The following is a 14,905-nucleotide window of genomic DNA, read 5'->3' on the forward strand; positions in this document are numbered from 1 at the left end:
AAACAAAATGACGATAGAATAAATTAAATGAACATCCGTGCAAAGTAGCTTTCCCACAATATTATCATTAATATCACACAACAACATTATAAACTATATACAAAACAATTTGAACTATTAGGCAAACAGATAAAACTTGAATAAATGAAAGGCAAATGAATGCTTGCTTGCACGCGCGCACACACCATTATGAATGATGTTTTTATATTTCATTTTCACCTGTTGCCAGGTGCGTTTGGCACTGCTGTTGCCTCTGAAATGTTCACAGGACATACACCAACTTAGTCAAAGGGACTGAACAGTCAGTCATCCTAATTCATGTGACTCTGTGCACATATCAGCTTAAGTAGGCTACTCCATGAATTTACCATACCAAATTTTATTCAGGATTTTTCGGACATTAAACAAGCTATATATGACTGGGGCCACGTCGAAGGACCAGTTTCTGTGACTTGTGATTGATCATGAAGCTTTCTCTCACCCTATACTTCTGTTCTGGAACATGTAGAAGGGAGAATGTACTTGCGCATTTACCCGATTGGCAATTCGTTGCCAGCATGCTTGCCGCTCCTTATTGGCAGCCGCTGTGTTAGATTTTGCTCTTAATGTTGTTTTGAACTCCTCGTAGCTTTGCATTCTGCCAGCGCATTCTTCCTCCGTGAAGTGCGGCGACCGTGCCATTGTGAACAGTGGGGATTTGCGCTGATAACCTCCCCTTTAACGTGAACGCGCATTAACCCTGATTAGGTTAAACCAGGTTCAACAAATCAACTTCATAACTGGCGTCGTAGTACCGTTTAACCCCAAACAAGATAACCAGGCTTTGTCAACCCCGGTTTAGCGGGGGAACCCTGGGTTACTTCTGGGTAGGTTAACCTCCGTTCGTAGTACAGGGCCCTGAGTAATAAACTAAGCTACACATACCCAATCATCTAAAGCGAGCTAGCACTCAGTGCCTGGACCCTAAATAAAAACTAGTGCTCTAGCTCGATGTGCCTGGACTTAATCAGACTTACGCAAATAAAAAAATATCACAAACATAAAATAAAATCAATTTTTGATAAATACAGGTGTTTACATTTCATAGAAAGGGAAAAAACAACAAACAGAAAAGACAAACAATAGTGTCAAGGTTTACCAAATGAAACACATCGAGATAATGGATAAAAGGATGCAAAAATGAATGTACAAGACAAACAACAACCCATGACAAAAAAAAAGAACAAAAAAACCATATATATATATATACACATACACACACACAGAGGTGGTAAAAGTCCTGCTTAGGTTTTCCTTCTGCCTGTGCTCTCAACACAGGTGATTTCACCAATTAGCTCATCAACCTGGCTTAGGGGATGTGGTAATTAGGATCAGCTGGTTCATTGAATTGGCTGGAGCAAAAATGTGGCACGGTTTTTACTTTCTGCACCCGGGTTTTTCCACCTCTGTGTGTGTATATATATATATATATATATATATATATATATATATATATATATATATAATGTGGTAATTGGATGGTATGTTTGGTCTGTGGGACAGAAGCATGACTTACAGCAGTGAGTATTATATATAGAGAGGTGTTATATATATATATATATATATATATATATATATATATATATATATATATATATATATATATATATATAAACACACTAACTAGACACACACCCCACAGAAACCCATCATGAGCGTGTGCAGGCTGTTAGTGTTGATCAGAGTGAATGCTAAATCTCTCTCTCCTGTATTGTTATCTGATGATTTACTCCGAGTCATATCACAAGGGAGTGATGTAAAATATCTCAACCCAACACCCACCATCAATCACAACGCACAGACAGCACACTGTTCACTGTGTCAGAGATTTGATCAGAATAGTCAGTGAGGCTTTACTGCCTCCTAATGGCTGAATAAAAACATTAATAACTGACAATATTTCATCTGGGAGTGAGCTTTGCTTCATAGACCAGTAAAAAGACATGACATAGCAAGCACAGTAATACAATATGACCTTCCTAATGCTTCATATACACCTTCCTCAAAGAGCTTCTATCATTCACAGGCCTAGAAATTCATATATTTTTTCACCAGCCAGCCGGACTAGTTACCTTCCAAAGTAACTCGCCAAACAGAAAATCAACTCGCCAAAATTTGTTCATGTATGAATTTTACTTCTGTCAAAAAGAACACAAAAGACCATTGTTCATGACTAATGTGCATTTATTTCAAGACCCGAGTATTTTGATACTGTTGTTAAATACATAAATGAGAACACAGAGCACCATAATATAATATCAACAAATAATAATATAATGGAAAACTTGTCAACTTGGTGTATGAGTACTGAAAACAAATATACTTACTTATCATGACTATCGCACCCAAAATATGTCCAACATGCTTTCTGTATTTAACCATGAGAGAGAAATCATTAGGAGCTTCATATTGACTAGGAATCAACTTGAAAAAAAAATTAATTATTCCATAAAAATCGTATCGCAGCCAAGGCCTACCCTGCTCCCACGTTTGCTTATAAGTCCTTTGTCGTTTCTCCTTCTCGTATGCTTTATCGGCGGCCTTTTTCTCCTCTTCAGACCGAGGTCACTTTGTCCCCGTCTCTGGCGGTTTCTGTACACCTTTCAGAAAATTCCACATTGCAGCGTAGCTTTGGCAGATGTAGATGTAAACAACAACAAAAACATGTGTTTAAACGGGCGATAATGTGGCCACATCTATTGAATTTGATAACATGATTACCGCGATTGTGGCAGGATAGCTACAGCAGCGGAGAAGACGGAGGTATGGGGCGCCGTTTCCGTGAATGTTTTATTTAACACGAGAAGGCTATCTATGTAATGTTAGCATGGCACCGTTAGGATCAAACGACAACCTTGTGAACTTTTGTCTCCAATAACATAATTATTACACAGTTAATTCCAAGCCATGAGTAGCTCCTAGCCTCCTTAGCTGCAACCCTAACGCAAATCTCTATTTTCTACCAGCTGCCGGTCGCTGCACCAGCGGACTGGAGAGAGAGAAGAACTCTTGTGTCAAAGTCGGTAATAGTGTGTCCCCTTGTGGCTGGTTGTTGTGGTCATCTGGAATTTGCAAATTAGTCTCATCTCATCTCATTATCTCTAGCCGCTTTATCCTTCTACAGGGTCGCAGGCAAGCTGGAGCCTATCCCAGCTGACTACGGGCGAAAGGCGGGGTACACCCTGGACAAGTCGCCAGGTCATCACAGGGCTGACACATAGACACAGACAACCATTCACACTCTCATTCACACCTACGGTCAATTTAGAGTCACCAGTTAACCTAACCTGCATGTCTTTGGACTGTGGGGGAAACCGGAGCACCCGGAGGAAACCCACGCAGACACGGGGAGAACATGCAAACTCCACACAGAAAGGCCCTCGCCGGCCCCGGGGCTCGAACCCAGGACCTTCTTGCTGTGAGGCGACAGCGCTAACCACTACACCACCGTGCCGCCTGCAAATCAGTTATTATGCATATTAAATTATTTGCATATTAGCTAAATATTTAGTTTCAGCAGAAACATTTAGATTCAACATTTAGATTTAACATTTAGATATAACATTTAGATATAACATTTAGATTTAGATTTAACATTTAGATTTAACATTTAGATTTAATATTTAAATATAGATTTAACATTTAGATTTAACATTGGGCGGCACGGTGGTGTAGTGCTTAGCGCTGTCGCCTCACAGCAAGAAGGTCCGGGTTCGAGCCCCGTGGCCGGCGAGGGCCTTTCTGTGTGGAGTTTGCATGTTCTCCCCGTGTCCGCGTGGGTTTCCTCTGGGTGCTCCGGTTTCCCCCACAGTCCAAAGACATGCAGGTTAGGTTAACTGGTGACTCTAAATTGACCGTAGGTGTGAATGTGAGTGTGAATGGTTGTCTGTGTCTATGTGTCAGCCCTGTGATGACCTGGCGACTTGTCCAGGGTGTACCCCGCCTTTCGCCCGTAGTCAGCTGGGATAGGCTCCAGCTTGCCTGCGACCCTGTAGAAGGATAAAGCGGCTAGAGATAATGTGATGTGTGTGTGATATATTTACATTTAGGTTTAACATTTAACATTTATTTGTAACATTTAACATTTAGATATAACTATTTAAAATATCTCTAAGATGACAAATATTGTTATAAATGTGCAAAAACGGGAGTCTGAAAAATTCACACCGTTTTTAAAACACTGTTTTAAGCTAAATGTGACAAAATGTTGCTGAAATTTTCAGCACGGACATGCTTTACAAACGGCGCCCCATGCCGAAACCAAAGACATCCTTTAAAAATGCTTGGTGCTTAGAGCATCGTTTTGTCAGCAAGAGCCAAAAAGGAGAACACTTCGCCTTCTGCAAGCTCTGTCGCATTGACATTGATGTGGGGAGCAGAGGGAAAGGTGCGATAGACAGACACGCGGACACAGACCGCCACAGAGAGAATGCCAGCAGTCATCTTTAGCATCATTTTTTGCCCCAGCTCTACCAACCCCAATCGATGACAAAACCACTGCTGTTGAGCTGACTAAATTGTTCCACACCATTAAACACCATCACTCGTACAGGAGTTTAGACTGCTCTGCAAAAGTTGACAGGTAAGGTTATAGGCCAAATGTAAATGACATGGTTGACTGTCATTTTTCATGTTTTTCTTTTTGATATTTTTTTTGGATGGGCATAAATGAACACAACAATGTTTTGTTTTTAGTTTAGTTCCTGTGGATAAGCCAAGGCCAGTATAGTAGGCTAAATGACAGGAGGCCTACATGTTTCTTGACTCATTTTTCGATTTTTCTTTTTTTTTTTCTTTTTGATGGTCATTTTCAAGTGAATAAATATGTTGGCCTATGGCATGGCAAAGACTGTTTTTTCAGTGTCTATCATGGGTGTCGCCACCATTGAATGTGAAGGGGGCGTGTCCCCCTCACATTTCATAATTCTTCGTTTGGACCCGCCCACATTTAACATAAAATATGAGTTCACCCAGCGCCGTTTCTATTGCTTCGTGAAAGAATCCATTCCACTTGATGGATAAGAGAAAACACAGAGCACTGAAAATCCACTCCGGGGTTTCCGGGCGCTCCCTACAACAGCTCACCGCGCGCGAGGGAAGTGAATCTCAGCGCGAGCACAGAAATGTTGGTGCAGCTGCTGGAAAGTGGAGGAGGTGACGTCATCCCCATTGCAACCAAACCTTATTCTTTTGTTATCTGCCCTCAAAATTAACCCTAGGACACGTTAAATTAATATTCAACTAAACAGTGAAATAAGCTTAGCCTAATGGGGTGTTCTTGGTTGATGATGTATTGTTTGCAGTATTTGCTCCCAGACACAATGGACATAAGGACATTCTTTACAAAGAAGCGGAAAGTCAGTCAAAATTTCCCCACAGGACAGGGTTTTTTTGTCCCAATGGAAATGTTAGTGCAGTTAGCTGGCTAGTCAATGTTAGGAGATGTATCAGCTAGCTTAACGTTAGCTATCATTTAATTCAAACCCAGTAGGCCTGCCTTACTGTAATGCCAAGAATGAGGTCAAGTCTGCTCTGATGATATTTATTGATTCCTTGTTTTGTCTGGTCTTTGGCAGTTTTCTGGAAAGTAAGATGGGAAATCAGTGTATGGGAAAGCGATGGAGAGAGATGGATGTTATTCCAGGTGGATTGTGAAGGAAAGGGGGATAAAAGTTATGAAGTGGTAGAAATTGTGGTGGCACCAATACAAGAAGGAGTTATATCTATAAATCTATTTGTTATACTAATCTGTAAATGCTACTGTAGTACCACCATTGCATGTAGGTTGACAAAACTGCACTTGTTCATTGTGTGAAGTTCTCTTTTATGTGTCATTGCTTGACCCAGTGTAATTTTGTGTTATGAAGACTGCATGATGCCATGCCATTTTTGTTATGAGTATCACTAAATCGGGGCGGCACGGTGGTGTAGTGGTTAGCGCTGTCGCCTCACAGCAAGAAGGTCCTGGGTTCGAGCCCCGGGGTCGGCGAGGGCCTTTCTGTGCGGAGTTTGCATGTTCTCCCCGTGTCCGCGTGGGTTTCCTCCGGGTGCTCCGGTTTCCCCCACAGTCCAAAGACATGCAGGTTAGGTTAACTGGTGACTCTAAATTGACCGTAGGTGTGAATGTGAGTGTGAATGGTTGTCTGTGTCTATGTGTCAGCCCTGTGATGACCTGGCGATTTGTCCAGGGTGTACCCCGCCTTTCGCCCATAGTCAGCTGGGATAGGCTCCAGCTTGCCTGCGACCCTGTAGAAGGATAAAGCGGCTAGAGATAATGAGAGAGAGTATCACTAAATCGGAAAAAAGTAAAATGCACCCACTAAAGTCACTGTTGGTGGTGAACAAAATTGTACCTGTCCATTGTGTGAAGTTATTTTTTATGTGTCACCGTTGCTTGACACAGTGTGATTTTGTGTTATGAAGTTTGCATGATGCCATGTCATGCCTGGTCATTGTGTGAAATTATGAATATTCTTATTTTTAAACATACAGTTGAGTGTCACTATTGCTTGGCCCAGTGGCATGTTGTGTTACATCTAAAACTAAATAGAAAACACAAAATAAAAAGTAAAATGCACCCATAAAGTCATTGTTGGTGATAAATTGTGTCACATTCATCTCATTATCTTAGGCATAGCGATGGGTTTAAAAACAGGCTGATGAATATATGGACTAGTTGAATGAGGACTTATTGTTGAGTCTCTAAAATAGTCATTGAATTAAGTGACTTTTGTAGGTAAAATTAGGTGTTTAACAACCTGTTAAAAATACACCAGAATGCAGGAAATGGCATCTAATTAATTAAAAATTTTCTGGCGGAGGACCCCCCGCCAGTGTGTCCCCCCCACATTAAAAATGCTTCTGACGCCCCTGGTGTCTATAGATGGACACAACTCTTTACGGTGACTTTAGTGATGTTTTGTTTCTTGTTGACATGGTCTTGACCATCATTTTCCACATTTCTCTTTTTGATAGGTGTTCCAAGTTAATAAATATATATTGACTTCATACATTTTTTTATAAGTTTTTCTTACCTCCCCCGTAACGCGACGGTGTCCTAACTTTAGGGCCTTTGTCCTCACTTTTGGACACAAGTGTCCTAACTTACAGACTCATGTCGGTGGTCACCCTAAAATGAAATGGTTGTTGACCGGTTGAATGGTTTTTGAATACCTGTCATTTAAGGGTTGGAGTGAGTAGAGACTGGGATAAGAGAGGTGGGTGTGTGTGTGGGTTGGCCCGGTGGGTGGGGGGGGGGGGGGGGCATTCAGAGCATTTTGTCCCAGGCCCAGCCAAAGCTGTCAGCGGCCTTGCGGAGGAGACCAAATAGTTTTCAACGAAAAGGCTTCGTTTATTTTTTCTTTCTTTTTCTCTTTTTTTTACAAATGTGCAAATATTTATGTAACCAGTAAGTGTCTTATGTCAATTACTGGTTGGTTGTTACATCTGGGACTGCTGCTTTCACTTCCTTGTTTACATTCTCCCTTAGACATACTCATGCGCATAGACACACACACGTGCGTACCTCACATTTTTCCCTATAAACACCTGACCGTAGTAGTTGTTGATTAGGGCATTGCAGCTGCATTGCAAGTTTACTGTTCCGTATGCACCTGACAATAGTTGGACTGATTAATTTATGATGGCTAGTTGGAGAAAATAAATTCAGGAAGTGACACGTAATAGGGCTGCGCGTTGTCCTTTCACTTGCTCCAGGCTGCAGAGGTTAACGGGGGTCCTAGCGAGTCGCTGGCATCCTCTGTATTTGTCCTTTCACTTGCTCCAGGCTGCAGAGGTTAACGGGGATCCTAGCGAGTCACTGGCATCCTCTGTATTTGTCCTTTCACTTGCTCCAGGCTGCAGAGGTTAACGGGGGTCCTAGCGAGTCGCTGGCATCCTCTGTATTTGTCCTTTCACTTGCTCCAGGCTGCAGAGGTTAACGGGGATCCTAGCGAGTCGCTGGCATCCTCTGTATTTGTCTTTTCACTTGCTCCAGGCTGCAGAGGTTAACGGGGGTCCTAGCGAGTCGCTGGCATCCTCTGTATTTGTCCTTTCACTTGCTCCAGGCTGCAGAGGTTAACGGGGATCCTAGCGAGTCGCTGGCATCCTCTGTATTTGTCCTTTCACTTGCTCCAGGCTGCAGAGGTTAACGGGGATCCTAGCGAGTCGCTGGCATCCTCTGTATTTTTTTTGGTGTGAGTACCTACCATGAGAGCTGATGTTTGTGAGATCGTTTGTTATGGGCATTGACTTGCAGTGTGAGTATTTATGAATAGTGACTGCAGGGGCGATTTCTCAGAGACAACAAGGGAAGCCGAGCTTCCCCTAAAATTCTCTCCCCAAACTGCGGCGTCTACGACGTTGAATTCTCATTAAAACAATAACTTGCATAACATAATATATGCCCAAGATTGTATTTATGTTCATAACTATCCTGTAACGTATTTGAGTGATGTCTGACGAACTTGCAGTTCGCTACGAGAATCACCTTTGCTGCCAGGCTGTAACCTTTCTTATTTCAATGGGCTCGATGGACTGGCAGCAGTGTTGCCAGATTGGGCGGTTTTAAGTGCATTTTGGCGGGTTTTGAACATATTTTGGGATGGAAAACGTCAGCAGTATCTGGCAACACTGACTTGCAGCCAGGTATCCGTTGCAGTCTATGAGACGGCTCTGAACAGCCAATTTCGGCTAGTTGTTATTGGTTAAAATCAACAAAATCGTCACTTCCAGGGAAGCCGGGCTTCTCTGGGACTAAACGAGACAGTGGGAGGGACAAGAAGCCGGGCTGATAAAGGATTATTGGAGGTAGTGTTTGAAAGACATGAGGAGGGCGGTACTTCGGCGAGGAACACGGAAGTATGATCAGTCAGTCCCTAGCGGATGTCGAGAAAGTGCAGTCGTGTGCCAAAGTGCTGTCCGAATTTCTTTTCATATAAACGTTTCTTCTCATTGATGTCTCTGTACATTACTCTGTAAATAAATGTAAATATTACTCGTTGTGCTCCGTTAACTTTCATCCATTCTATCAGTTTGATCATTCGTGAATTCACTTGTTTATTTCATTTGTAGTTCAATCTGGTTGTAGGCTAGCTTGAGCCTTATTGGGATCTGCAGTGATAGCTGCTAACAGAAATTGGTGAAGTCCCTGGAAAGCACAACCAGCTAGTATGACAGGGTCACAGACCATTTTCTGGAAAAGGAGCGGAGGGCAGAATTTGTGTATAAATAGTGTTCATGTTCATGAATCTGAAGTGTGTATATTGTTCAGTAATGTTAAGAGAATGGTGGGCTCTGTGTTATAGGTTATACCTGGGTATAATATTCAAGGTTCTGTGTGTTGCATAGCCTACCTGGTTATGAATTTCCAGACTGTGTTGCAGAAGATGTTTAAGGATGTGTTGCACAGCTGGGTGTTGTGTTAAAGACTCTGTGTTGCATATCAGGGTATGATGTTCAAGGCTCTTCGTTGAATAGCCAGTGATTTTTGGATGTTTGATATTTTTGATTAAGGATATGAGGCACTAGCCTGGCAAGCCAGACTATAACATGAAATGTACAAGCAAAAATACTTTCTGCCACTAGGTAGGGTTGTCTAGTTCACTATGCTAATGGGGCACACCTTTCTATGCTTTGATATCTGGCCTACAGGTTTTACGATGAATGCGTAAAATGGGCTTCCCCTGTTTTAAAAACCAGCAGCCGCCACTGAGTGACTGGTATTTTCATGGTATCGTTGTGACATGAATTGTGACCCAAAGCACTTTTCATATAGCAGGTTGGCTGTATCCCTGCAGTTGTCATGCGCGTTGATCACGGGGGGAGCATCTACCATGGACACTGACTACGGAGTTGCCATTGCTGTTTTGCCTACTTTTGTTTTTGTTTTGAGTTGCTTTTTTTGTTTTGTTTGTATGGCTTATGGCTGGGCAATGTTTTCTGTTGAGTGTTATTAATCTTTACTTGGATATTGACTGTCTATTTTTAATTGTGTATTAGGCCAAATTGTGTGTCTATAATCACTTACTTTTTGTGTTAACAGATTCAATGAATGTGGTGCTGGGTGGGGGATGCTTGGTTGTTCCCTTTTTCTTTTGCATTGCTTGAGGTGAATTATAGTAGTTACTAGCACGTTTGTTTGCTTATTTGAGGCTTTGCTTGTAGCCCTTTGTGAGTGTACTAATTCGAAATAGCTGAGCATGTAACTTGGTTGCTGTGTCTAACCTGGCCCTTCCTCCTTTACCAGCTAACCACTCATTGACTGTTGGTTCCTATTTTAGTTTTTTTTAATGGGTTGCATTTTTTTATTTGTAACTACCAGTACCCTATAGTCACATTTATACAGCTAATGACTGGTTGTGTATGGTTGTAAGAACTGTTATACCTCAATGTGTGTTTGATATTTATGGATTCATATAAATGTTGCCCGGTCACTGGAGTGCAAGTCTCTGTCCATTACTGATATACATACAGATTTGTGTGGGGGCCCACTGCGCAAAGATACGTTGAAACGACGTCTTTTTTAGGTCATTTTTGGACGTCGAATGACGGTCCTCTGAAGGTGCAGACTGTAACGCCAGATGACGTCTTTTTCCTGACGTCTATCGAACGTGCGGTATGGACGTGCAGAGGACGCCCATATCACGGCTAATTGTAGTTGAAAAGTGGTCGTTGAGGACGCCTTTTCTACGTTTAAACTCGATGCATTGTTTACCGTTTCTTCCTCTGTGCATAACTGTAGTCACATTTCAGAAGGTGGCATAACCTGTTCCAGTTAATTTTCATATAACTTAATTGTCTCAGTAGCAGATAACTGAAAATACATACAAAAGTATTTCCAGTTCAATTCTGCTGCAGAGCCAAACAAAGCTACAGGAAAATTAACCGGTAGGCCAAATAGTCTCCACCTTCTGCAAACATGGGACTACAGTTATACACAGAATTATAATCACAGTTCAATCCATACATTCATTTCCATCTTTACTTGTGTTAACTGGCTCAAACATCTTAAGCTGCTCTGTGCATAACTATGTCATTAGTGTTACAATTAATTTTCCTTAAGGCTCATTTGACTCAGCAGCTATGGAAATGCATTAAGGTGTAAAGCATTCCAGCTCTGCTGAGCCAAATGAAACTACAGGAAAATAGCAGGCTAGCCTACAGCTAGCAGGTTCTCCAACTTAACCTACATTACATCAGCTCTTTGGCGTTTATGGAAAGATACATTATCCTACAAATAAATGCACTTACATTTGCACAGAGTGTATGTGAAAGGTTAAGACACAAAACCAACTGCAAAATAGTTTTTTTTTAATATAACTTTAAATCAAATGAAGTCAAAACAACATAGTAAGGGATTTGGACTGAATGTTAATCATATAAAATATATATACACACACACAGCATGATCTACTGTATAAAGTGATAACTGAACAGTTCAGAAACCCTCCATGTCCATTTATAGACAATAAAATTACAATTCAATCCTCACTCGTCTCTTTTTTATTCCGTTTTAATACTGGCAAAACAGGCCAACTTGCCAACTCGTGGGAAGAAAAAAAAAAAGACGCGGTGGATTAAGTGAAAAGGTCCTTAGTCCTCAGTCCTCTCAGCATTGTGTCCTCCACCTTCTCGTCTTTGAGGTGCATGTTTAAGCTGTTCAGAGACACAACTTCTAATGTAGCCCTCAGTGGCTGTGGAATCAAACTTCATGACTCCATCTGCACAAGTAGAAAAGGACAAGTGATTAGAAATATGAAGGAAATCTGAAGTCATACATCAAGTCACCATATATTTAAGCAAAACAAGGCTGCCTCTGCATCCAGTACCATACTGGATTCATTCAAAAACATCAAACGTTAAAGATGGCTATGGTAGTTAGTTGGCATTGGAGTTTTAACATCAGGAGAGTAAATGTTTTGTCCTATGAAATTTACAGATAGAACGGGGCCACTTTCTTCCATTTGTCAACATGAAATATGGGCTTACCTTGGATTGCCTTATAAAGTTGAGTCTTCTCTAAAGGCTTTTTTGACTTTGTCCCCTTCCCCTTCATATTGAACTTTGCCATGAGTGCATTACTGAACAGCCTGTAAAAATTATATTTATAAATCAATAAAATAAAATTATATTTATAAATCAATGTCAATGACACATTTAGGAACATCACAAGTCAAGGGCTGGAAAATACCAGAAATCTATGGACACTTAAGCAGGATGCTAATGGGTGAGACGCTAAGCAGCAACTCAGAAATCAATGATCTATGCCAACCTGAAGCTAATACACTACACTAAGAGTGAATGAAAGCCTGGATGAACAGAAGGTAATAATTGTTTAACTCAAGGGCAGGTGGAAAATGAGCAAATTAGCCCAAATGGTGGCAAGAAGAAAGAAAAAAAAAAAAAGCATGCAGGCAGGTCTACACCCAAAACAGTGCAAACACTTAGTGATCACACAATATGGTTGTTCACAACAAAGCTTCAGTTAACGTGAATATTTTTAGGCACGCTGGTCGTTTCTACTGTCCAAATTGACGAGGCCAATGTTTAGCTAACGTTTGCTAACGTTAGCTGATGCCAGTGGCACAAATATGGCACATTACACAGCAGATTCAGACCGGGTTAAGATTCACCGTCCACAAAGCTTAGAAAACTAAACGACTAACACTACAAATTCATGTATGAATATAAAATTAACTGACATGACCGGACTTACCTTCAACTTATTCAGGACAAATTTGTGCTGAGCAGAACCATCGTCAGCAGAAGAAACAATTAGAACCGTGCGGCCATTTGCTTCTTCATCTCCGGCACAGAAGAAAAGTTCCTCTGAATCGTGAGAAACGTTAGCGGTGTTGTTGGCCAATCAGAGTGGCGTTTACTATTGGGCTGCGTCGACACGGTTGGCCAATCAGAGAGGCGTTGACTGGTTGAACTCAAGTTGAACTCAAATAGACAACAAATTAAACAGATAAAATATAATGTAAATGGTATGTAATCACATATAAATAGGCTATATTAAAATTCACGGACAATATTAATAATGTTGATATTTGTAATATTATTTATTTATATTTATAGTTTGTAATAAAATTTATTTAAATTAAAAATAGGTTATATACGTAATTTTCCTGCACCTGTTTTAGACGTCTTGATGACGTCCAAAAAAGTCACCTTGTCTGACGTTAAAATTTTCAACTACATATTGACGTCCAAATAGGGTCATTGTTAGACGTCTAAATAGCAGACCTAGTTTGCACGTCATTTAGAAGTCCAGAATTGGTCTTGGACCGACGGACGCAATAAAGACATGATCTGCACGTCCATACGACGTCTAATGTTTAGTGGGGGTGTTCTTTGATTTAATGCACATCTTAAGGGGCGGGGCCTTAGGTGGCATAGTCTGGCCTTTTGGCCTGAACATGTAACCAGAGGTTACATTTACAATGACAAGCGTGCATGAAAAATGTACAAAACGAAAATAAACAAGCATAAATAGCCAGGCTAAGTCCTCAGACCCTGAACTACTATCAAGAGCAATTTCAATTAACAAGACACGTTTACTTCACTGCCAACCCTCACCTACTGAGGCTCTTGGGCCTAATATAGAGCATTGCTAACTGTAGCCCCACCCACTGGATAGCCCCACTGTCAAAAATAATCAATTAACTAAACAACATGGCTCTACATTAACTTTTGAAACCACTTGTCCTGTCAGGCAAGTTGAAAGGAAATGTACTTGTCCGAATGTGAAGTTGACTTGTCCGAAGAAATATTTGAGAAAAAAAAACACAAACTATTTGTAACCCAACAATCTTTATTGCATTTGTTTCCGAATTCACAACATATGCATAATATCTATGAATCAAAAGTAATCAATACTTGATATACTGAGGGCAAAAGTTCAAAAATATAGTAAAACACACTGATTGATACCATAATTCACCAATTATGCTGAAGTTCAGAAGCAATATATCCCAATAGAGTAGAAATTATTAACATAAAATTTTAAGAACAAAATAACTATACTATGAGATCCAGAAACACTAACCATTATATATACACACAGATCAGTACTCTGCAGTTCAGTAACAAATATCACAAAAAGTAACATTATCATAAAATTTATGACTTGAGATATCACTAGTTTGGACAAGAGAAACAAATAACAATGCTACAAATAAAAACAACTGATAACAAAATTGACTAATACTGTAAATCACTGATTATACACTGAAATCTAGTTATCAAATGACAAGATAATACATCTTGTTATGAAAACCTCCACACCTCTACTGATTCACAGATGAATGGATACAAATAAAGTTTCTATTCATCTTCATCTATCAGCCCTTGAGTTCTGCGTGTTCTGACCCCATTGGCCAAGCGGCATTGGCCAGTTTCACAAGTGGAATATTGCGCATGCGCACATCGCTCTTTCCGAATAGAAACATCCGGCAATTCATCAAAACAATATGTCGAGTGAGATGCTTCGGAAATCATGTGAATAAACTGATAAATTTGATATGTAACCCGAATATCGGCGTATTTTGGCACTTGTCCGATCGTACAAGTAACTGAGACGATGAACTTGTCCGATATAAAGTATCACTTGTCCCGGACAAGCGTTAATGTCGAGCCCTGAACAGCAACATAATTATTACCAAATAATAAATCAAATAAAAAAACATATAACACAAATACATACAATAACTGACATGCACAAAAATACTTTATTGAACCCTCCAAATGGCTTTTAAGTCATTACCCCTAAAACACCCCCATCACAATGGGCTGCCCCACAAAGAACCCGGGAAACCCCTCTATTCCCCCCCCAGTGGAACAGTCCATCTGTTTCCCCAAACGA

At 40.7% G+C, this 14,905-nt stretch overlaps 1 long non-coding RNA gene across 1 annotated transcript; it reads right to left on the bottom strand.

Annotated features, from left to right (window-relative positions):
* Positions 1 to 11,459: 11,459 nt before the first annotated feature.
* Positions 11,460 to 13,010, bottom strand: LOC132870390 (uncharacterized). Its single transcript, XR_009651103.1, has 3 exons — positions 12,755 to 13,010; positions 12,028 to 12,128; positions 11,460 to 11,759 (listed from the first exon to the last, which is right to left on the bottom strand). It is a non-coding gene; the product is annotated as an uncharacterized LOC132870390 (long non-coding RNA).
* Between the last annotated feature and the right edge of the window lie 1,895 nt (positions 13,011 to 14,905).

This window comes from Neoarius graeffei, chromosome 22, assembly GCF_027579695.1.
Source record: "Neoarius graeffei isolate fNeoGra1 chromosome 22, fNeoGra1.pri, whole genome shotgun sequence".
NCBI classification, from domain to species: Eukaryota; Metazoa; Chordata; class Actinopteri; order Siluriformes; family Ariidae; genus Neoarius; species Neoarius graeffei.